Genomic DNA, 25,868 nt, shown 5'->3' with positions numbered 1-25,868 from the left:
CAACCACTGGGCAAGGGTTGTGGGGATGAGGCCCTTGTCCCCATCAACATGGGGACATGGTGTTTTGAGGGGACACAGACCCCCAAAGCATCCTCCCCATGTTGAAGGCATGTGGCCTGGTATGGTTCAGGAGGGGGAGGGTGCTCTCTTGTTCCCCCTCTTTCCCTGCCAGGTAGCGTGCTCGGATAAAGGGTCTGGTATGGATTTTTGGGGGGAACTCCACAACATTTTTTTTTTAAATTTGGTGTGAAGTTCCCCTTAAAATCCATACCAGACCTGCAGGGACAGTTCTAAGCACGGGAAACAAGCGCTACTTTACAGGCATACTATACCCACCCCCTAGGTTCTAAATTTAAAGGAATATTTCACTTTTATTGTTTCACTTTAAGCATTATTAAAACCACTGCTCCCGAAAAACTGAAGTTTAAAAAAAAAAATTGCATTGATACCTGTCCCCTGGGGGAGGACCCAGGTCCCCAAACACTTTTTATGACAATAACTTGCATAGAAGCCTTTAAAATTAGCACTTTAGATTTCTCCCATAGACTTTTACAGAGTGTTTTGCAGCTTTTCAAATTTGCTGCAAACACCCCAAATTGCTCGCTGTTCGGCGAACAGGCAATGTTCGAGATGAACATGCGTTCAACTAGAACTCGAAGCTCATCCCTAGTCTGTGCCTATGTTCTGAGTGAGTCTAATGGGAGTGGTTTCATAATTATCAATCAGCTATGCACCTACAGGGCTCTAATGAGGAAAGCTGCTGGGCCTGCATTCCTTTAGATGTGATTTCCTATTGGGGGTATCGCACCAAAAAATTGCATTTTTGTTGCAGGGGATGCCTGAAATCTGACTTGTATCTTAGTGCAGACTTCTGGGAAAATTGGTGAGCCAATCATACAAGCAGGGAATTATGTTTCTGGGGGATGTTCTGTACACATTCTGTGTACAGAACACCCCCAAATAGCCATATTGCATTGGATTTTCAGAAAATTACAGAGCTGCAGATTGATAAGGAAAGGTCATTTTTAATAACATTCAATTCCAATATGACTTGTGTATACGCTATGTTATTTTTTTTTTAATTCACTATTTTTTTTTACCCAAAGTGGAGTTACCCTTTAAGCATTGAAGATCTCAATGCAATGGAATTTGAATATGGATATATATGTCTGTTGACTGCAGAGCTACAGAGCATTTATTTTGAGAGGAGAAAACGCCTATGTCAGCTTTCTCCATATTTTGCTATTTCTGGGTGGAGCTCTGTAGTTTCAAAATTTCTAAGAGTCTTGGGTAGGATGGAATCTCAAACCCTGTTTCCCAGAGAGCAAGCAATTGTGCTGCAGGTTTGAAAATGATTTACTAAGCTATTGCCAGACTTGCCAGGCTTCACAAGTTTGTTGCACATGTATCGGTCTCCCGACCTCTAGGAGCTTCATGGTGACCCCCAGAGTCATGGAGAGGTGACATTCCTCCTTAGAGTGCAGGTTACTAGGCATGGCAGTTGTAGTGCAAGATGGAAAGATAGGCACCAGTCACTTTTAAAAATGAACAAAGAGTTTTTTATTTCTCTTAAGAGGAACAGGGCAGAGAGGGTTAGGGCACAGGACACCCTTAAGCCCCATACACACTATCAGTTTTTCTGCTGAGTTTTTCCTTCAGGTTTACCAAAACCATGTAGTGCAAGGGCCTGCCTGATTGCATACAAATTGAAACTCCTAAGGTTTGACCTCAAATTATATGGTTTTGGTAAATTTGAAGGAAAAACTCATCAGAAAAACTGTGTATGGGGCTTTAGGCAAATGCAATAGCAACTTGGCAGACTCTGCAGACAAAAATAGAACTAGGCAGAAATCAATACAGAAAAGGGCCTTTAAACTGAATGCAGCGATCTGTATCTTGTAGCAACTGCTGTCTCCTATGGCAATAACTGTATTTACAGTATTCTATTGTAGATCTTCAAGCTTAGCTCCCAGCTACCTGCTTGACTTGTCAAGCTTCAAGCTCAGATCACAGTATCCCACTGGACTTCTTGAACTCTCAGCTACCTGCTGGATCCCTCAAGCTCAAATCAGTTACCCACAGTACTCTTCAAGCTTCAACCACGCTACCCGCTGGCCTCCTGGACTCACAGCTACCTGCAGGATCCCTTAAGTTTGACTCTCAGCTACCTGCTGTACTTATCTTCAAGCTTTACTTACAACTACCCACTGTACTCTTTCAAGCTTTGCTCACAGCTACCCCCTGTTTTCCTGAATGAGTCTCTATTGAAGCTTTCCCACTTACTTCACCATCCCCAGCTAGGGAAGCATCTGCTCTGGTACTTCTTCAGAACTACATCCCTTTGCACCTGCCTCCAGCAACAAGAGTGGTTGACCCTCTGGCAACTTATTTTTCCTTGCCTCCCAGCAGTGATTAGGCTCCCCTCAGGCTGAGCCCTTTTACATGTGGCTAGGCCCAAGGCTTCTGGCTTACCTTGGCTACTGTTCCACACACACCCACCCAGGCCACAGCCCTGGTGGAAAGAACCCCCGATCACCTGACTTCTTCCAAATAAATAGCTTATCCCGGCATGCAAAGCGGCCAAAGAAAATTCCTGCTAATTGGCTGAGACAACATATTTACTCATAACCTGAATTTACTGTAATCCATCACCTTAATGCCAAAAGCAACAGTGCCACCTTTTGGCAGAAGAGAGAGACTACAAATTAAATTCAAGCTTAGATAGAAACCAGTGGATCAAAGACTACAAATTTATCAGGCTAGTTACCACCTAGCACAACTCCATTTACTAGCCAGCCCTGTTTAGGACAAAGGTGCTACAATCTCCTCCTGCCAAGAAAAGGATGTCCCGCAGTCTGCAAAACAAAATACATATACTCTTACTCCTGAGAGTGGATATCCTAGCAAAAAGTGGAATGGGAGGGATAACAGGGAAGGAGGAACTGTAATAACAAATACGTGTGGCATTCTCCATGAAAATAGGTGAAAATAACTTATGTACAATTACAAATGGCATTTTTGGGTGCGGTCCATGGACATTTGCCATGGTGGTCACATCACAGGAGTCCTGGACCTATCAGTAATATACCACCATTGTTATACATGTTCACCAGCCACCACTGTTGCTACTTTTTAACTATATTCTTCTTTGCTTTTCTGTTTTTTCCATGCTGTTATTGCACAACCAGTTGGGCCATTAAAGTCCTGTTAAGGGGGAGTTTTTTCCCATTCTCTATTACCATTTGGGATGTGGGCCCACCCTATTGTTCAACCTTACCTCAACATTCTCTTCCTGGCTAGTTACCACCTAGCACAACTAAATTTACTAGCAGCCCTGTTTAGGAAAAGGGTGCTACACACAATTACAGCAAGTCTGAATTGCATGACTCCAGATCAACTTTCTTTGCAAACATTCCACAAGTCTGCTGCAAGTTCTGGTTCAGTTTTATTTTCATATTTATTTTAAATTTGGCAAAATTCAAAACATTATCTTGAAACACATACCATGTGATTTATCTTGTTAATTCCCATCCTCTCCCCTTTAATAGCAAAGTAAAAGGAGGAGGGCTGGAGGCAACAGAAAAAGAAACATAAAAGAAGAAACAAAGGAAACAATTCCAAAGGAAGGAGAAAGGATAGGATAGCAAGAGAGAAAAAAAGTAAAGGGGGGTTATTAAGGGAGAACCTACAACAAAAATAGAAGTAAAACTGTCGGAAAGATGCAGAAACAGTAAGGTTAAAAAAATTATTCTGACTTACTATTGGAGTCTGAAATTATTTCATAATATAACAGTATTTTTAAATTCAAACCATTTTGCCCATGTCTTGAGATATTTCCTGGTCAGCCCTTTGTTTCTACAAGTTATTTTTTTTTTTTTAAATTGTATTTTTTTTTTATTTTTTTCAAAGACTGTATAGACCAGGAAGGGTGGGGGGGGGGGGGGGACAGGGGCATGCGGCATAAACAGAAACAATATTTCACATAAAAAAAAAGTTGCTCTCTGGATTCAGTGTCAGTGGGGTCTCCAGGGCATCCAAACTGAGGAACCAGGATACCTCAGGTGGAACCCACCTGGGGAGGGGGGGGGGCGGAGAATGGGAAGAAAGGGGGGAGCACCATGGAATCACAAATAAAAAAATAAAAAAAACATAGAATTTAGAATTTAGCATCTGTGCTTAAAAGTGTGCTGTATCATTGAGGGAACAGTGAAACGGCACCTGGGTTAAGCTTCAACTGATGCCACGAGTCCCAAATCCTGGAAAATTGAGGAAGTGTATCATGGACCATCACAGTCATGTGTTCCATCTTGCGAATTTGTTTCACTATTTGTAGAACCGGGGAGGGGGACAACCATCTCAAAGGTATTGCCCTCTTTGCTGCCAGGAGAACAAATGTGGCTAACTTTTGGGCGGGTCTGGAGATACTAGGGAACGGCAAGCCCAAAAGATATTGGATCGGGTCTAGAGGGAGAGTAGTTTCAAAGAACAAGTTATTTCTTCCATTAGACAGAGCTTGTCGACCCTTTGTAGCCACTTTGGGATAGTAGGTGTTAAGTATTTTCCCCAATGTGGGATCAGAGATTTACAAGCAGTTAACAAATATGGAGTCATAGACATTCTATATTGATCTGTTTCGTTCATACAGTGAAATAAAAAAGTCAATGGTTCAGATCCAATTACTCGCCCCAATATCAGAGAGATCACTTTCACCACTTCCTCCCAAAATGGGCGGATCTTAAGTCAAAACCACCATATGTGCCCATGTGTAGCTCAATCTCCACATTCCCTCCAGCACATGGGCGGAATTGAACTAAACATTGAGACCCCTTTCACACCAGGGCGTTTTGCAGGCGCTATAGCATTAGAAATAGCGCCTGCAAAAAGCCCTAAAGAAGCTGCACCATTGTGTGTAGTGTGAAAGCCCCGAGGGCTTTCACATTACAGCGGTGCGCTGGCAGGACGTCAGAAAAAAGTCCTGCCAGCAGCTTCTTTGGAGCGGTGAAGGAGCGGTGTGTTTACCGCTCCTCCACCGCTGCTGCCCATTGAAATGGGGCAGCGCTGTAATGCCGCCGGCAAAACGCCGCTATTGCGGTGTATTGCCGGCGGTTTTAACCCTTTCGCGGGTGCTAGTGAGGGGTAAAAGCGCCCCGCTAGCGGCCGAAATGCGCCGCAAATCCGGCGGTAAAACGCCGCTAAAAATAGCTGCATTTTACCACCGACGCAAGGTGCGGTGTGGTGTGAAAGGGGTCTGAGTGTGATTTTACTGGTGCATGATGCCATCGAATAAGAAGTTTCAAATTTACCTCATTCTAATTGAGGTAGTGGGCATATAAGAAAATTGTATAATCTTATCTTTTTGGTTATCTGTAAGTGTAATTTGTAAGTCTTTTTCCCAGCAGCCTATATAGTCCGGATACCCAGGGTTTTGCAAGGACATCAGAGCTTTATAGAAAAGAGAAATACAATGTTGTGGTGGGTCTTTATATTGCATAATTATTTCAATAGGATTCAGTTCTTTTAACGAGCAAATGGGTTTGATCTACTCCGCATAAAGACTTTAATGATTTCATTTTTGAATCTTTTAGTATTTGATATAATAGAGGTGTAGACTCTGGGAACCATGATTCAAAGTCATTATCTAAGACTCCTGGTGTGAAATATTCATGTCTCAGCAAGGGCATTAGTGGAGAATTGTATTCCCAACAGTGCCGATTATGCAGGGAGTCCCATATTGCCAGGGTTGATCTAGTCAAAGAAGATATTGTAGATGCTAGCCCTCTCAACGATTATGGTATTCATGGCACTGCTGCTAAATCTATATCTGTCAGGGCCATTTCAAGTTCCATCCAGAGTCTAGTCTTTCTAGCATACTTCCAGTCTGCCATGAGAGTTTGGTAATGAGGGGGGTGTGGCTGGCCATGGAACAATATCGATGCTTAATCCCACAGCTCTGCTTGGCCTTGGGGCAACAAGCGGCTCCAGCACTCACCAGCAGCACCTTTCCCCTCCCTGACACGCCGGAGGGGAGCCCTCATTCTCTGCGACTGAACTGCATGTACAGGAAGTAGCATGGCAGCCTTCATAAACTGTGTTGCCTCACTGACTATTTCTCCAAGCCAACAATGCAGGGATCCGAAGATGGTGCTGGAGTGGCACCTCCCACCTTCACACAGGACACTGGTGGCTCACAAGAGCCCCACTGACTTCTCAGAACACATGGACAGCTTAGCACCAGAGCCTGGATATCCCCAGCAATCACCCTCTGACAGAGGTAAGCATGCAGCACTGTCCCCAGCACTTTCCCCTGCTAAGGAACCCCTTCTCAAAAACAACACTGAGACTCACAGGCACACACAAGTCCCAGCCAGCATCTGAGCATACTTTAAAATTCATGCTGCTCTCTCTGCAAAGGGACATCTGCAATGAATTACGTTCCTCCATCTCCACCCTACATAACAAAGTTGCTCACGTAGTATGGTTCACCTGGGAAAAGTGGTGACAGAACACATTATGGTCTATAACAAAATGGTGGACGCCTTTGATCACCACACTGAAGAAATCAGTTTCTTCCAAAATAAAGTAAAATGATCTGGAAGATCACTCCAGGAGGAATAATATGTCAGGGATCATGAAACAGACAGAGACAGAAGTACAATCTAATCACACTTGTTTATTAATAAAAAGAAAAATAGGAAAAAGCATAGTCAAGCAAGCCAGAGTCCAGTAGCCAGATTTGGTTGTCAGCCAGTCCAAAGTTCATAAACCAGATCGGATAATCAGCCAGTCCAGACATCAGGGATCCACAGAGAGCAACTGCAAGCAGGATGGAAGCCAGGAGGGATGTTAGCAAGCCAGTCTTGAAACAACAGCGGGAGATGGTTCCTTGTGATGTGACCAAACGTGAAGGCAAAGGAGAAATGAGCTGAAAAACTTTATATAGGCAGGCCAGACGAGCATCATCGGGAACAGCTGGTAACTGAAGAGAGAGAAGAGAGTTGGCAATTAGCCGACAGATGAGCGGCCAGCCCAGAGGAGGAAGGGCTAAGCCAGCCCTGACATAATATTAAATTCAGGGGCATACTAGAAACCGTTAAACCTGATCTAATTTCTTACTTACAACAATTATTTCTCCTGCTCCTCCTTCAACTAAGTCAAGCTGACATATCCATTGACCGTGCACCCAGAATTGCCAAACCCAGTCATCTACCTGCATTCATCCCGTGAGATGTATTGGCTCGCATTAATTTCTTCCAAATTAAGGAATGTATAATGGCAACTGCTCGCTGTTTCCCCACTACCGGATCTGTACTGCTCAGGCTCCCTGTACACTAATATATCTGTCACCGTGACCCTTCAGAACAACAATGTTCAATACAGAAGGGGCTTTCCTGCTAAACTAATAATAACCTTCCAAAATTATGATATCACTTTCTATCTGTGGTGCAAACCGCCCATTAATTTATGGGCAGCCCAGAAATTTCAGCCCATTTTTGGGCTGCCCGTAAATGCCCATTATGGGCAGCCATGCCCATAAAAAATATGGCTGCGGGCGAGCTATTACACGGGCTCCCAGTGATTCAGAAGCATTGTCAACCTCATCTGTGCAGTGATCGGCTGCACCCAACACCTGCTGTGTTGATCATTTAGTTGCTGAGACTGTGACTTTTTGCTTTATTGATGTTCCATAGATATCTTAGGGAGTTTCTCCATCCTGAGTCAACACATGCATAAGGTGTCAATGGTAGGGGGTCTATTGGGTTTTTGAAGGCGGTACTGGATAAACAATTGTGGAAAATTGTATTTTGGGCCCATCTGAGGTTTGTAATAAAAAGGCTGCTATTGCCATTTGACTCCAAATAAATGTGTTGTCTGGTAATTTTGAAAGGGGGGATGGGTCAAGTATTTAATGTTTTATGTTTTAATCATTTAGCAGCTGAGACTGGGACGTCTTGCTTTAGTGATGCCACACGCTACCTCAGGGAACTTCTACACTCCCACAGCCACACAGATAAATGCAAGTGAAGTAGGTATTTAATGTTTTGATCACAAAGCCTACAAAGTATTAATGGTTTATACCTGCACCACACCTGTATAATTGTGAAATGCAAGGTTCACATATACTTTTTTTTTTTTTTTTATATGAACAGAATGTTCCTTTATTAAAAAAATATAGGCATGGTACAGTTTATGAAGTACAACATGGAAATAATTAAAGGTACATGTAGGTTGTCTTACAACAGTTGAGAGTCATATTCATCAGATCAATGGAGTGCCGTCATAACACACATATCCAGGTGCCCCTTGGGAGGAAAATATCACTGTTGACATGTGAGAACCTGGCATCCACCCTATCCAGAAGAAATGATACAAGGGAATTATCCCTACTATATGGTCCAGGGTTGCCAGACTCTCTTGTACTTTTCAGGGCAGTTCCTGTTTACATATGTCAATTTGTACATAGGAAGAGCCGAGTTAATAGATTGTTCCCAAGAACCTACGGAGGGAGGGGGATCGGGAATTCCATTTAAGTATGATCTCTCTTCTAGCATAGAATAATATGAAACATATAAGTAATTAGGTATATCTAGGCCTTTGGTCATCATCATGAATGCTCAGGAGCAGCCAGTAACTCAGGGATGAATGGGAGGGCCACTCTAGGGCAGCTCCAGGACATATGCATGTATCTATCAACATCACCACCACAGCGAGTGTAGTTGGCAGATCTCTCTGGGTAGATGTTATGCATAGGCATTGGCATAGCATGGGTTGACAGCACTCGGGCATGGCAAGTAATTTGCACCCCCTAACCTGCGGACTTTTAGTACTCCCCGAGTCCTTTCCAACAATACAATAGTACTGTTCAACCCAATATCCACCATATTAAACTACACTGACCACCATACTACACTATACTGACCACCAAACTACACTATACTACCTACCTACAGTATTCCTTCCTTCTCTCTCTCTCATCCCCCCGGGGCCAGTAACACGACTCTCACAAGGGAGTCTCAGTCACCACCTTGTCCTGGCCTGCATCGGTCCGGAGGATAGGAGGAGGAGGAGACAGTGGCCGCGGCGGCTCACATTTTTGCTCGTCTCCCCTGCGCTCTGGCCGCAATATTCAGTGTCCGGCACTCTGTGATTGGCCGTGGGTGAACGGTTCGGGCCAAGCATAAATTCGGGCTGAAATTTGGTTGTTCGGATGTTCTGCAAATACCGAACAATATGTGGTGTTCGAGGCAAATTCGAAAGCTGCCAGAACACTGTTAAAGTCTATGGGACATTAACATAAAAAATCAAAAGTGTTAATTTTAAAGGATTATATGCAAGTTATTGTCATAAAAAGTGTTTGGAGACCCGGGTCCTGCCCCAGGGGACATGTATCAATGCAAAAAGTCTTAAAAACAGCCAATTTTTGGGAAGCAGTGATTTTAATAATGCTTAAAGTGAAACACTAAAAGTTAAATATTCCTTTAAATTTCATACTGGGGGGGGGGGGGGGGGGTGTCTATAGTATGCCTGTAAAGTGGCACATTTTTCCCATGTTTAGAACAGTCCCTGCACAAAATGACATTTCTAAAGGAAAAAAAAGTCATTTAAAACTACTTGCGGCTATAATGAATTGTCTATGGGGGAAATCAAAAGTGCTAATTTTAAAGGTGTATATGCATGGTATTGTCATAAAAAGTGTTTGGGGACCTGGGTCCTGTCCCAGGGGACATGTATCAATGCAAAAAAAGTTTTAAAATGGCTGTTTTTTCGGGAGCAGTGATTTTAATAATGCTTAAAGTGAAACAATAAAAGTGAAATATTACTTTAAATTTAATACCTGGAGGGTGTCTATAGTATGCCTGTAAAGTGGCAAATGTTTCCCATGTTTAGAACAGTCCCTGCACAAAATGACATTTCTAAAGAAAAAAAGTAATTTAAAACTACTAGCGGGTATAATGAATTGTCGGGTCCCGGCAATACTGTTAAAATTCATTGAAAAAAAAACGGCATGGGATCCCCCTCAGTCCATTACCAGGCCCTTTGGGTCTGGTATGAACATTAAGGGGAACCCTGCGCCATTTTTTTTAATGCCGTAGGGGTACCCCTCAAAATCCATACCAGACCCTTCAGGTCTGGTATGGATTTTAAGTGAACCCCAAACCAAAATAAAAAAAACGGCATGGGATCCCCTCAGTCCATTATCAGGCCCTTTGGGTCTGGTATGAATTAAAGGGGAACACTGAACCAAAATTTAAAAACAAAATTGTGTGGCGGTTCCCTCAAATTCCATACAAGGCCCTTCAGGTCTGGTATGGATATAAAGGGGAAAACTGTGCCAATTTTTTTTTTAAAAAGGGCATGGGGTCCCCCTCAAAGATTTTAAGGGAACCCCATGCCAAAATGAAAAAAAAAATGTACACAAATGTACACAACCTGGCAGGCCGGGGCTTATCGGAATCTGGAAGCCCCCTTTAACAAGGGGACCCCCAGATCCTGCCCCCCCGTTTGAAACGGTAATGGTACCTGTACTGTCTCACAAAAAAAAGTGTAAAAAAGAAAAGACACAACTTGGTCCTTTATTAAAAAATAAAAATGTCCCACGAAGTCCATTGATCTTCTATGGCTCCACTGACAGACCGAAACCCCCCCCCCCCATAACTGATCCACCTCCAAGGGAGGCACCCACCGTCTGAGGTGTCCTCGCAGGTGACAGTTCTTATGTACCCCAAAAGCATCTTGTCCCCATGTTGATGGGGACAAGGGCCTTATCCCCACAACCCTTGCCCAATGGTTGTGGGGGACTGCAGGTGGGGGGCTTATCGGAATCTGGAAGCCCCCTTTAACAAGGGGCCCCCCATTTGAATTGATAACGTACCATTTCACAAAAAAAGTGTCAAAATGTAAAAAAATAAAATAAAAAACAAGGCATAACTTGGGACAAGTCCTTTATAAAAAAAAAGTCCCACAAAGTCCATTCATCTTCTTCTATGGCTCCTCCGATGGACCGAAAAATAAAACATAAAAAAAAGTAACCCATCCACCTCCATGGGAGGCACCCGCCATCTGACGTGTCCTCGCAGGTGACAGTTCTTATATAACTGAGGGCGGGGCAACGCGGTGACGTACCCAGATTACCTCACCCCCTTTGATGCATGGGGACTTCCCAATGGCTTCCCCATGGCGTCAGAGGGGCTGAGGCCACCCGTTTACGTACAGTTATATAAAAACTGTCACCTGCGAGGACAGGTCAGATGGCAGGTGGCGGGGTTTTTTTTGTTTTTTTATTTCGGTCTGTCAGTTCAGCCATAGAAGATCAATGGACTTTGTGGGCCATTTCTTTTTTTTTTAACAAAGGACTTGTCCCAAGTTGTGTCTTGTTTTTTTATTTTTTTATTTTTTTTTTTACACTTTTTTGTGAAACGGTACCTGAAGGGTCTGGTATGGATTTTGAGGGGGGCCCTTATGCCATTTAAAAATAAATAAATTGGCACAGTGTTTCCCTTAATATCCATACCAGACCTGAAGGGCCTGGTATGAAATTTGATGGTGGGGGGGGGGGGGCACCATGCAATTTTTTTTTAATCTTGGTTCGGGGTTCCTCTTTAATTCATACCAGACCCAATGGGACTGGGGCGATCCCATGCCATTTTTTTCAATTACTTTTATCTGTATTGCCGGGACCCGACAATTCATTATAGTATAGTATAATAGTATAGTATAGTAGTTTTAAATGACTTTTTTTCCTGTAAAATGTAATTTTGTGCAGGGACGGTTCTAAACACGGGAAAAACATGCCACTTTATAGGTATACTATAGACACCCCCTAGGTACGAAATTTAAAGGAATATTTCACTTTTATTGTTTCACTTTAAGCATTATTAAAATCACTGCTCCCCAAAAAAGGGCCATTTTTAAAACTTTTTTTTTGCATTGATACATATACCTTAGGGCAGGACCCGGGTCCCCAAACACTTTTTATAACAATAACTTGTATATAAGCCTTTAGAATTAACACTTTTGATTTTTCATGTTAGTGACCCATAGACTTTAATGGTTTTCTGGCGACTTTTCGAATTTCCCCCGAACACCACATATTGTGTTCGTAGAACATCCGAACAACCAAAGTTCGACCTGAACTTATGCTTGGGTCGAACCGTTCACCCATCCCTATGCACAGTGGTGTAGCGTGGGGGGGGGGGTTCCGTGGTCCCGGGTGCGACATTTAGGGGGGGCGAAATTTCACGCCAGTATGTGTCACTACTGGCTGCCTCCTCCTAATTGTAAATTCCTGTGTCCCCCTGTCCTCCGGCCACCATGTTCAGTGTCCGGCGCCCTGTGATTGGGCATATGGGTGTCATGTGAGGCATAGGGTTGGCCTGTCCATGATCGCGGTTGCTCCTGAAGTCCCTCCTCCACATGACCCCCGATCAGAGTGCCGGACACTGAACATGGCGGCCAGAGTGCGAGGGAGACAAGCAAAAGTGCGAGCTGCCGCGGCCGCTGTCTTCTCCTCCTCCTATCCTCCGGACCGATGCAGGCCAGGACAAGGTGGTGACTGAGACTCCCTTGTGAGAGTCGTGTTACTGGCCCCGGGGGGATGAGAGAGAGAGAAGGAAGGAATACTGTAGGTAGGTAGTATAGTGTAGTTTGGTGGTCAGTATAGTGTAGTATGGTGGTCAGTGTAGTTTAATATGGTGGATATTGGGTTGAACAGTACTATTGTATTGTTGGAAGGGACTCAGGGAGTACTAAAAGTCCGCAGGTTAGGGGGTGCAAATTACTTGCCATGCCCGAGTGCTGTCAACCCATGCTATGCCAATGCCTATGCATAACATCTACCCAGAGAGATCTGCCAACTACACTCGCTGTGGTGATAATGTTGATAGATACATGCATATGTCCTGGAGCTGCCCTAGAGTGGCTCGGTTCTGGGTGGAGGTGGTTGAGCTTATAAACTTTTGTCTCCAGTTGGCCCTCCCATTCATCCCTGAGTTACTGGCTGCTCCTGAGCATTCATGATGATGACCAAAGGCCTAGATATACCTAATTACTTATATGTTTCATATTATTCTATGCTAGAAGAGAGATCATACTTAAATGGAATTCCCGATCCCCTCCCTCCGTAGGTTCTTGGGAACAATCTATTAACTCGGCTCTTCCTGGACAAGAAGGTGACTGAGGCTCCCTTGTGAGAGTCGTGTTACTGGCCTGGGGGGGGGGGGGGATGAGAGAGATAGAGAGAGAGAGAGAGAAGGAAGGAATACTGTAGGCAGGACAGTATAGTATAGTATGGTGGTCAGTGTTGTGTAGTATAGTGTAGTATGCTGGTCAGGGTAGTGTAGTATGCTGGTCAGTGTAGTATAGTGGTCAGTGTAGTGTACAGTATAGTGGTCAGTGTAGTTCTCAGTATAGTGGTGAGTGTAGTTCTCAGTGTAGTGGACAGTATAGCATATTGGACGGTACAGTGGCCAGTGTAGTGTACAGTGTAGTGTAGTGGACAGTATAGTGGTCAGTGTAGTATAGTGGACAGTGTAGTGGACAATATAGTGGTTAGTATAGTGGTCAGTATAGTGGTCAGTGTAGTGGACAATATAGTATAGTGGTCAGTGTTATTCTCAGTATAGTGGACAGTACAATGGTTAGTGTAGTGGACAGTACCGTAGTACCTCTCGCTCCCCCTCCCCCCTCTCACCCTCCCTCTCTCTCTCCCCCTTCCCCCCTCTCTCTCTCTCCCTCCCCCCTCCCTCTCCCTCCCTCTCTCCCCTTCCCCCTCTCTCCCTCTCTGTCTCCCTCTCACCCTCTCTCTCCCTCTCTCCCTCTCTGTCTCCTTCTCACCCTCTGTCTCCCTCACTCTCATTCTCTCCCTCCCCCCTCTCTCTCTCTGCTGGAAACCCCCCACTCTCCTTCCTTTGTGGATGTGGAATGATTCAGTGACACCCCCTTCCCATTCTCCCAAGGCACAGGGAAAAATCCTACAAGGGTTGTCACTTTGCTTGGTCCCAGATGTTATATTGGCTGCATATGTCTGATGGGTGAGGAGGGTGCCCTGGAAGTGGTGCTGATCACCTGTGTGCTAGATCTACGCATCTTTCTGCAGCCATTTTTACTTGCTTGAATTTTTTTATCCATTATGGGCATGAGTGGGGCCTCATGTCTAAATAAGGTCTCACAAAGCCTAGAGCCGCCTCTGCTCCTCTGTCACCGTCCCCTTCCTAGGCCTTTTTGTTTGAAGGAGGAGGGGAGGCACCTGGGATTGGGTATGGCTCCTACTGGGCCCGGCCACCTCCTGGCTGACACAGGGCACGGCCTCCTCCTGGCTGTCACTGGGCCCGGCCTCCTCCTGCCTTTCCACACCTTCCTCCTGGCTGAGCTTATCCTGTGTATAAAAAAGTGACATCGTTTTAGTTTTTGGTTCATCAACCACACACAATTTTCAGCTCATAACTTGCAAATTCAATGTAAATACATATAAAAGAGTATCATTCTGACTCCAGCATTTTTTGAAGCTGGTGACAAACAATGTCAATTGATATGTATACATAATTTTTTGGATAAAATCATTAATAGGTAATCAATTATAACATCTAGTTAACATCATTAATATTAGGACACTAAATATGTAGAAAAATATACCTGGCTCCAGCTGGGCACATCCACTTCTTCCAGGATGGAAGACCCAGGTTGTTTCTTGTCAGCCTCTACTGGGGTGGAGAAAAGGGTGTGAGGGAAGGTTGCAGGTCAGGTTGGAAGGAACGGTGGAGGGAAGGATCATCAGTCTTCAGTCTGGTCATCAAGAAAATTCAGTTTTTGGAAGTACCACAGCTTGGGTACATATAAATCATCTGCTGATGCTCCTGGATCTTCTTGTGCTACTTCCTATACATGTTCCTCAGGATCCCATTTTTAATTTCTAAAAACTTCATGGTTGCTTCTGGGATCCAAGGCTGCACAAATTCCATAAGTTACTCCAGCACTGCCCTTTTACTTGTTTATTGTAATATAACCTGTTTTTGACCTCCCACAGATTCCTCATCTCCCTGTACTTGTCAATAAATTGGGACATAAATTCAGGGTCCTTAAACTTATTATTCATATTTTCTGTAAGACAATACACAAGACAAAATCACTAATGTTAGCCTAAACTCTCATAATCGTATCCCAACATAGGCCTCAATCTTTAAGCAGTATAGGCCACTGATGTTCCAAAATTGTAAAAAAATTACCTTTGTTTCAGACTCTCGCAACTTCCGCTCCTCTTTCCTCCGCGCACGTACGGCACATACATGTTAGCTTTATATACACTGCGCATGCGTGAAACTCCGTCTGCATCGCCCGCCCCTGACGTTCTTTTTCACGAATATTCCCCACCTCTTCTTTCTACGGTGCGCAGTAGGATCAACATGGCGGAGACACAGCAGGTGGTTGTAAATTATTCCAGTAACGAGGAAAGCTTGGAGCCCGAAACATCATGATCTGGCAAGAGGAGAATCAAGGCCTTCAATATGGTTTTTGAAGAAATGGTGGAGATGGTGGACAGGAACGATCATGATGGGAAGCATGGACCCTACACCCATCCGAATTTGCGCAAGGCCAAAATCATGTCAATAGTTGTTAAGACTCTGCATCAGAATTTTGGGGTACGACTCTCCAAAGACCAATTAAGGAAACACTGGTCTGACCTTAAACTGAGGGAGCAGGATCGTTACAGAAGAAGTTTTTAAAACAAAAAAATATATTGTTATAAAAAAATATATACATTTAAAAAAAAATTAAACGCACATGTGAGTGTGCACAGATTAAAAAGTTTGCTAATCAAAAATGCGTGGCTTCTTCTTTCAATGCTCAATACCAGTTTTGTAAGTAATTTGGTGATTACAGTGACTCTGGGGCTTATTTACTAAAGGAAATTACACTTGGCACTACAAGTGCACTAGGAAAACCTAGGAGACAGAAAAAAAGAAAAGCAAGCAATAAATACATTTCTAGATTTTATCTGATCGTTTTTTTTTTCATGCTAGGACGATATGATTAAGTTTGTAGTCCGCCATATTGATTGCTGTCAGAAACAGGCAGAATCGGCTGGCCATTATCCTGAAGAAGGCATTCTCCACAACTCTTCTCGCTCTGGCCAGCCGGTAGTTAAAAACCCTCATCTGGTGCTCGCCCAGACCGAAGGCTTCATCTACAATGAAGACAAAGGGGAGTCCTTCCACGCTATCCATATCAGGTGGCAATCCCAGGCCACCACTCTGGAAACGCTGGTAGAACTCCATCTGGATGAAGACTCCTCCATCTGACATCCGGCCATTTTTCCCCACGTCCACATACAGAAATTCATATTGTGCCGACACCACCGCCATTAACACTATTAACACTATGAAACCCCTTAAAGTTAAAATAGTATGACCCCGAATGGGGTGGTGGCATGATGTGGACGTACTTCCCATCTATAGCCCCTCCACAGTAGGGAAAGTCCCAACGGGTGGAAAAATGGGATGCCAAAGTCTGCCATTCCTGTGGCGTTGAAGGAAAGGGAAGGGAAGAAAAAAATAAAATACTTTTGCACATAACATTGCAAGAACATTACACAAAAAACATTCTTGCCCAACATCAGTAGAACATTTATTTTAAGTATTATTTAACCACTTAAGGATCGCCTCATGGCAATGTATGTCGGCAGAATGGCACCGACAGGCACAAGCATGTACATGTACGTGCTTGCCTTACAGTGGGTGGGGGGTCCGATCAGACCCCCTCCCGCTGGCTGCCGCAGTCTGTTTCGCTTCAGGAGCGATCCGGGATGAGGAGATGGCCGTTGGTTTCTGGCCATCCCCTCTCGATCTCTCCTGGCGAATGAGAAGCTTCCCCCGCCTGTGTAGTGTAAACCTAGGCAGGGAGGAAGTGATGTCATTCTCCTCGGGGCGGTCTTTTTGACCGGACTGCGAGGAGAACACAATAGTAAGTGCACCAAACACTACACTGACACGTAGGTACACATAGGAACACAAATCACCCCCCGATTGCCCCCCCCCCTCCCAGTCACAGTGTCACTGATTGCGGTGATCATTTATTTTCTTATCACTGCATTTAGTGTCAGTTGTGACAGTAAAAACTGTCAGGGCAGTTAGTGTTAGGTCCAGGGTAGCCCCCTACACCCCCAATAAAGGTTTAACCCCCTGATTGCCCCTAGAGTTAACCCTTTCACCCCCTTTTGCCAGTGTCACTAAGTGATCGTTTTTCTGATCGCTGCATTAGTGTAACTGGTGCCGCTAGGTAGCTAGTTATTTTTTTTAGGTTCACCGCCAGGTTTTTATAGTGCTAGGTACCCCCATATACTACCTAATAAAGATTTTAACCCCCTGATTGCCCCTAGAGTTAACCCTTTCACCAGCGATCACCGTATAAGTGCCATTAGTGACGCTGGTTAGCCAGTTAGTTATTTAGGTTACTAGTCAGGTTTTTATATAGCATCAGGCATCCCCATACACTACCTAATAAAGATTTTAACCCCCTGATTGCCCATAGTTAACCCTTTCACCAGTGATCACCGTATAAGTGTTACGGGTGACTCTGGTTAGTTAGTTTGCTTTTTATAGCATCAGGGCACCCACCATTTATTACCCAATAAAGGTTTAACCCCCTGATCACCCGGCGGGTGATATCAATTAGGTTTTAGGGTCAGGGTCTGCGTCGCCCCAGGCAGCGCTAGGTTAGTGCCAGTACCGCTAACACCCACGCGCAAAGCATACACCTCCCATAGTGGTATAGTATCTGAACAGATCAATATCTGATCTGATCAGATCTATACTAGCGTCCCCAGCAGTTTAGGGTTCCAAAAAAACGCATTGTTAGCGGGATCAGCCCAGATACCTGCTAGCACCTGCGTTTTGCCCCTCCGCCCAGCCCACCCAAGTGCAGTATCGATCGATCACTGTCACTTACAAAACACATAACTGCAGCGTTCGCAGAGTCAGGCCTGATCCCTGTGATCGCTAACAATTTTTTTTGGTAGCGTTTTATATTTAAATCCTTAAGGCGGTGCTTGGTTTACGGGGTCCCGTACGCGGCTAGGCTCCCAAAAAGTCCCCCACATGTGGTATCTCTGTACACGGGAGTAGGAGGATAATTTATTTTGGGGTGTAATTTCACTTATGCCCATAGCATGTGCGAGCAATATATCATTTAGTGACAACTTTGTGCAAAAAAAAAAAAAGTTTGTAATATTCCCACAACTTGTGGCAAAATATAAAATATTTCATGGACTCAACATGCCTCTCAGTAAATAGCTTGGGGTGTCTACTTTCCAAAATGGGGTCATTTGGGGGGGTTTTGTGCTATTTTGGCATTTTATGGCCTTCGAAACTGTGACAGGTAGTGAGGAGTGAAATCAAAAATTTGCACCCTTAGAAATCCTGAAGGCAGTGATTGGTTTTCAGGGTCCCGTAAGCAGCTAGACTCCCAAAAAGTTCCACATATGTGGTATTCCCGTACTCAGGAGAAGCAGCAGAATATATTTTGGGGTGCAATTCCACATATAACTATGGCATGTGTGAGCAATATATCATTTAGTGACAACTTTTTGTAAACTTTTTTTTTTTTGTGTCATTATTCAATCACTTGGGACAAAAAAAAAATATTCAATGGGCTCAACATGCCCCTCAGCAATTTCCTTGGGGTGTCTACTTTCTAAAATGAGGTCATTTGGGGGGGGTTTGTACTGCCCTGCCATTTTAGCACCTCAAGAAATAAGATATGCAGTCATAAATTAAAAGCTGTGTAAATTACAGAAAATGTACTCTAGTTTGTAGACGCTATAACTTTTACGCAAACCAGTAAATATACGCTTATTGACATTTTTTTTACTATACACATGTGGCTGAATACGTTTTGGCCTATATGCATGACTAAAATGTAGTTCATTCGATGTTTCTTATAACAAAAAGAAGAAAATATCTTTTTTTTTTTTTTTAATTTTCATTTTTTTTCCTTTTATATCATAAAAAAGAAATATCGCAGAGGCAATCAAATACCATCAAAAGAAAGCTCTATTTGTGGGAAGAAAAGGACGCAAATTTTGTTTGGGTACAACATTGCATGACGCGCAATTACCAGTTAAAGCAGTGCAGTGCGAAATTGTAAAAAGACCTCTGGTCCTTAGGCTGACAATTGGTCCGAGGCTGAAGTGGTTAAAGACTAAAATACAAGGCCCACTTATCGGACCCCACATCCCCTCTGGTGATCCATTGATAGAATTTAAGGGGGGGATTAAAAATGTATTTAAGGACACACAGACAATTTGGAAACATTTGGGGGGGGGGGGTGCTTATAAAGGAATTTAAGGACAAACACACCATTTAGACACATTTTAAGGGGGGTTTAGGGTAAAGCACTACAATGGACCTGACAAAATACATTGTTAAGTGACTAGACTAGGTGGATATGGGCCCAGCATAGCATGCTGGGGAGGTTAGTGAAGGTGAATATGCATGAAGGACAAAAAAGGAGTATTAAAAGATTACAGCATGCATGAGGACAAAGGGGACATTCACAGCATATTGCAATCATGGTAATTAAAGGGGTTGTGAAGGTAAATGTTTTTTCACCTTAATGCATTCTATGCATTAAGGTGAAAAAACATCTCACACTGCCGGCGCCCCCAGTCCCCCCATTTTACTTACTCGCCCCCGCCGTCCTCTTCGCCGCTCAGCCTGGCCGCTGATTGGCTGGAGTGGATGGATTGAAAGCAGAGCAGCCATTGGCTCGCGCTGCTGTCAATCACATCCAATGACGCAGCGCGCCGGGGCAGGGCGTGTGATACAGCGAGCGGCTATAGCCACCGGCTGTATCACAGGAGCGTGCTCACAGGTGCTTCTCACCATGCGAGGGAGTTCGCATGAATGTGAGAGGTACCTGTGGGAGGAAGCAGAGACAGCTGCTGAGGGACCCCAGAAGAGCAGGTTCGGGGCCACTCTGTGCAAAACGAGCTGCACAGTGGAGGTAAGTATAACATGTTTGTTATTTTAAAAAAAATAAAAAATTTTACTTTACAATCCCTTTAAGGATGAAGAAAGAAATACAATACATTAGCAAACATTAAATACGTAAAAATGTAATGTTAAAGATAAATCTTACCTTAATATATTCCTTTTAAAGGACCTGAATGATAGCAGAACAGGTCTCTGTGATAATGATCCCCAGAGCCTGGGGGGAGATGCCTGTCGAGAACTTGAGATCCTGCAGGCTTCTCCCAATCGCCAAGTACCGCAACGTGGCGACTAGCCTCTGCTCGGGAGTGATGGCTTGCATCATGCAGGTATCCTGCCTGCTGATATAAGGGGTCAGCAAACCCAACAAATGGTGAAAAACGGGGTCCGTCATCCTGAGAAAGTTCCTGAAATCGACAGGATTATTCTCACGGATCTCATGAAGCAAAGGCATGTGAGAGAATTGATCACGCTGGAGCAACCAATTCTTCATCCATGAACTCCTCCCCACCCTGTTCATGGACTGGGCTTGGGGTGAAGAATGAACCCCAAACCAAGCCCAAGCAAAGCATGAACTCTATGATGAGTACATACATGCAACACGCTTCAAAACGGTCGGCTGTTCAGAACGAACTTAACAGAATGCACTGAAGAACAGCAAGGCCTGTGAAGAGCAGGTTCAAAATCAGCAACGAGTGGACAATAACGCACTGAATTAACAAATGCGAACTGACTACACACACCGAAATGCAGATACAAACCCCACAAGCACAAACTGAACAACAGTTAAACGATCTGCAACTCGTCTCTCACCAAACTTCTACTAACACAAGATAAACACAAAATTAGCAGAAGGGGCCCAAAGGGTGGGCGCACTCGCAATTGAACTTCCGTTTTATAGTCTCGTCGGACCTGGTGTACATCACAGCTTTCTAGAAGGTTGGACTTTGGTGTGATCATGTATAGGCAAGTCCGTTTCGGTGGAACTCCATCGGAACTCAGGCGAAAAGTCCTTTGGAGTTCAGTCTGACGAGAAGTCTGCTTGTGTGTACGCACCATAAAGGAAAGAAAGTGATTTAAAACTACTTGTTGCTATAATGAATTGTCGGTCCAACAATACACATAAAAGTTCATTGATAAAAACGGCATGGAATTTCCCCAGAGGGGAACCCCGAACCAAAATAAATAATTCAGGGTCTCGTATGGATTTTGAGGGATACCCCATGCCATTTTTTTTTATTTTGGTGCAGACTTCTCCTTAATATCCATACCAGACATGAAGGGCCTGGTATGGAATTTAGGGGGACCCCCATGCATTTTAAAAAAAAAAATTGGTTTGGGGTTCCCCTGTGGGGAAATCCCATGCCGTTTTTATCAATTAACTTTTATGTGTATTGAGGACTGACAATTCATTATAGTCGTGAGTAGTTTTAAATTACTTTTTTCCTTTAGAAATGTCATTTTGCTTTCAGACTGTTCTAAACAGGGGAAACATGCGTCCCTTTACAGGCATACTATAGACACTCCCCATGTAAAAAATTTAAAGGAATATTACACTTTTATCGTTTCACTTTAAGCATTATTAAAATCACTGCTCATGTTCATGTCCCATAGACTTTAATGACACCTACACACGATCGGAATTCCAGCCAGAAAAAGACCGATGAGAGCTTTTCATCAGAAAATGCGACCGTGTGTATGCTCCATCGGAATTTAGCTGTCTGAATTTCCGCCAGCCAAAAATTGATAGAAAGTTTTTCCGTCTGGAAAATTGAGAACATGCTATCGGTAATTTCGATTGTGTGTATGCAATTCTGACACGTCAAAAATCACACATGCTCAGATTCAACTACGAGACAGAAGCTATTGGCTACTGGCTATTGAACTTCCTTTTTCTAGTCACGTCATACCTGTTGTACGTCACCGCGTTATAAACGATCAGAATTTGATGTGACCGTGTGCAGGCAAGACAGCTTGAGCCAAATTCCGTTGGGAAAACCATCAGAGCTTTTTCCGTCAAGAATCGTGTGTACATGGCATAACAGTGTTCGCTTGTTCGAACTAAGTTTTTGCCTGTTCGCATATTCTTGGATGCAAAATGGGGGGGTGTTTGGCTCATCCCTAGTTCAGAGTAACTCCTGACCTGGATGTCCAAGTATTTAAACTGATCTACCCACACCAACTGAGTGTCTGAGGCAGTAGTTCATGCAAGGGGGTCAAGGGGGAAAAGGATGGACTTATCCCAGTTAATACGCACTCCCGAGTAGTGGCCAAACTCATTAAACAGGTCAAGGGCCACTGTAAGAGAGCCGTTTGCAGATAAAGCAGCGCATCATCAGCGCATAGGAAGAGCTTCTCCTCCAGTGGTCACACCTTCAGTTCCTTAACCAGGGCAAACTCCCTAATAAGTATCGCCAGTGGCTCCAGAGCCAGGGCAAATAGGGAGGGGTAAAGCGGACATCCCTGCCTTGTGCCCCTCTGCAGTGGAAATGACTCAGGCAACCTATCAGTGTGTATTCTAGCCCTGGAGGAGCTGTACAATATCTTAAGCCATTGGAGGAAATGGGGGCCAAACCCCAACCTGTCCATCACCTACCACAGGAATTCCCATTCTACTGAGTCAAAAACCTTCTCTGCATCAAGGGAGGCTATGACTCTGCTTCCACTGTTAGTGTAAGGGATGGAGAGGTTTAGAAAGAGGTGGCAGAGGTTGATGTCTTTCAAGACATATCTTTGCTAGGATTTTCACATCAACGTTAAGGAGGGATATTGATCTATATGAGGAGCAGTCCTCGGGGTTCCTACCTGGCTTTGACACCAGCACCACCACCGCCTCTGACAGAGTCTGGAAGCTCCCCAAGGAGCAGAAATTGTTGAAAAGGATGCTGAATGACAAAAGAATCCTCTGTCAGTAGGATGGTAATGATGCCAGACATCCACAATATCGAATGCGCTCATCCGCTGGGCCAAACCAGGAGTCCACCGGGAGGTAGAGGGAAGTCTGTCCAGATCGGGGGACGGAGTCATATTAAAATCCCCCACAATCAAGATGTCATCAACACCATATGTTAGCACTTTCTGCATGACAGTGTTAAGCACAGAAACATCGGGGGGGGGGGGGGGGGCAAATAAAGACCCACCAGAACCAGTGGAGTGCTAGATACAAGAGCATGCATTATTATAAATCGACCTTCTGGATCTGTCTTCAGATCAATAAGCTGGAAGGGGAGTTTTCTATGCACTAGGATACTGACCCCCTAGAGTAGCTGGAGTGCGTGGCATGATAGTGTGCACTGACTCATGCCCTCCTCAGACCTAGGATCTGAAATCCCACCAGATGGGTCTCTTGCAGCACAACTAACTGGGGAGAGTATTTTTTAAGGTAAACTTGGTACATACCAGGGGCGCAGAGCTTAAGGTGACTTCCCACAAACAGTGGATTTCTCAGTCCATAGTGTCCAGGAGTTGCCACGAAACCCCCCAATTAACGTATAACAAGGTTGGGCAATGGTCAAGGCCCAAAAACAATAAAAACTTCATAGCCTCCATCCTCGTGTAATAGTGGGGGTGTAAGTAGAACAGAGGCCTGCAGGCCCAGCGGAAATTGGCGTAAGGGGAGAGCCTGATTCAAAGTGTGGTCATAGGGGGCCATCATCCCTACGGCGGCAGTGATTCTATCCAGCTTGCTGCATCTCTTGGAGAAGTAAAAAACCTCACTGTTTCCCCATCCACGACTTGCAGTTTGGCTGGGAAGAGCAAACTGTACATGATTTTTCTGTCACGGAGAGTAGCTTTAACAGCATCAAAGGACCTGCCCAGCTTTTGCGTCTCCACGGAGTAATCTGGAAACATCATGAGCCTGTTCTTGTAGTGTAGTTCACCTGCCAGTCTTGTGGCTCTCAGCAGTTCATCACGGTCTCTGAAATTCAGCAGCCGTAGGATAAATGTGCGAGGGGGGCTCCCTGTGGGCCAAGCTGTGGTGGCATTCGGTGGGCCCTCTCCACAGTAAAGTATGGGGATAGCTGGGCTGCAGGAAAGAGAGAGTTCTTCAGTAAAGACCATAGGATTCTCCCCCTCCGGCCCCTCCATCAGCCCTATAATACGGATATTGTTGTGGCGGCAGCGATCTTCGCCATCCTCGGCTCTGTATTCCATGGTTTTAAGTTTAGACTGCAACATGCGGAGGACTCCATCATGCTCCGCCACCAGGTCCTCCACGTGTCCCACTCTCCCCTACGCATTAGTCAGGGACCGGAGCTTATCCATATCCCGGCAGATAAGTCCCATGTCCAGTTGCACTGCCTCTATCTTGCTGGTGAGGGTTGTTTGACAGGTAGCTATGGCAGTGTGGCAGGAGGAAATAGCCACCATAACCTCCAGGATTCCTGGAGGGGCGACTGAGGCTTGTGCAGGGGAGTCAGTCTGTGACACCATATTGGCACGTGCAGTGGAAGTAGGCTGCAGCCGTAGCTCGGGGCTGGTAATAACCAGAATGTCCAGGGGAAAACGGATCTTCTTACAACCCTTGCTGCGGCCTGATGTTCTGGATGGCATCCGACGACTAATGCTGCTAATCCAGGTGTCGGGTCTCTCAGGTATAAAAAAGAGAAGGAGGAGGTTCCAGCAGAGCTCCGGGATGTGCGTCGGGTCACACCGCCATCTTGGACACGCCCCCCCAAGGTTCACATATACTTAAAGTTTTAACTCCACTTTTATGAAAAAATTGAAAATTGTCAAGGCTGGGCTCAGCCCTTCTTCCTCTGAGCTGGCCGCTCAGCTGTCAGCTAATTGCCATCTCTCTCCACAGTTTCCCAGCTGTTGTTGATTCTGCTTGTCTGTCCTGCCTACTTAAAACTGTCCAGCTCACTTGATCTCTGCCTTCGCCTTGGTCACATCACAAGAAACCATTTCCTGCATCCATGTTTAAAGATTGACTTTGCTGGCATCCCTCCTGGCTCCTTATTCTGCTTGCTGTTCATCTAGCTGGATCCCTGACTTCTGGCTTGGCTGACTACCAGATCGGGTTACTGGCTATGCTTTGACTACGCTTACTTTTTATTTTTATTAATAAACAAGTGTGATTTTACTGTACTTCTGTCTCAGTCTGGTTCATGGTTTCTGACACAAATAAAAAATTTATATCGCATATACATTTGCTACACAAACCCTATTGTAAATTATTGTTCTTAAAAATTACCTTTCCTTTTAATCTGCAGCTGCTGTAATTTTCTGCAAAAAACAATGTATTATAGCAACCTGGAAGTCTTATGTACACAGTTGGTGCACATTGCTTCCTCTGCAATGTAATTTCTTGCTTGTGTGATCGGTGCACTAATTTTCTCAGGTGTCTGCACTAAGATACAAGTATAATTTTGGACATCTTCTGCAATGGATATTATATTTTTGGTGACATCCTGGATGTATTTGGAGGCAGTGCACCTTCATGGATGTCACGTTTGGAGCAGTAGCTGTGTTTGTGCAGCCGCTGCATCCCACTTGATAGGAATAGGACTGCCTGCGCCAGTGCATCCTTGTGTGGGTAAATACAGCCCTCCATAGGCATGCGGTTATATATGTGCCATGTGAAGGAAGCCTTAGAGTTAATTTGTTCTAAAGGGATGCAAACACTGCAACTTTCCTCATTAGAACACAATGGGGGTCATTTACTATAGCGCCGGGAAGTATTGGACACTATTGCATATAATAGCATCCATTTTAGCCAATTAAAATGTCAACAGGCGTATGTGCATATGAAAAGCGCGCTATTAGCAGCAAGCATACTTTAGTAAATTCGAAATCAGCGCTAATTGGAGATTCTGCGGACATGCAAGTGACAACGTCTACTAAGTTGTTATACAGCATTGCACTGCAACCATGATCCATGTATGT

At 44.4% G+C, this 25,868-nt stretch overlaps 1 protein-coding gene across 30 annotated transcripts in view; it reads left to right on the top strand.

Moving 5' to 3' along the window:
* LOC143934091 (neurexin-2-like) overlaps positions 1-25,868 on the top strand; it is a 3,463,823-nt gene that overhangs the window by 293,773 nt on the left and 3,144,182 nt on the right. The window contains exon 1 of one of the 30 annotated variants that reach the window (XM_077457413.1): positions 7,951-8,023. The exons of the other annotated variants lie outside the window; for them this stretch is intronic. The gene's annotated coding sequence lies outside the window, so the exon portion shown is untranslated. Of the gene's footprint in view, positions 1-7,950; positions 8,024-25,868 lie in introns of those variants that run through there. 30 annotated transcript variants of the gene reach the window in all.

This window comes from Lithobates pipiens, unplaced genomic scaffold, assembly GCF_037356315.1.
Source record: "Lithobates pipiens isolate NorthernLeopardFrog02 unplaced genomic scaffold, aLitPip1_a1.2 Scaffold_10, whole genome shotgun sequence".
Lineage (NCBI taxonomy): Eukaryota > Metazoa > Chordata > Amphibia > Anura > Ranidae > Lithobates > Lithobates pipiens.
The sequence above is the reverse complement of the archived record's forward strand: the minus strand, read 5'-3'. Positions and strand labels throughout refer to the sequence as shown.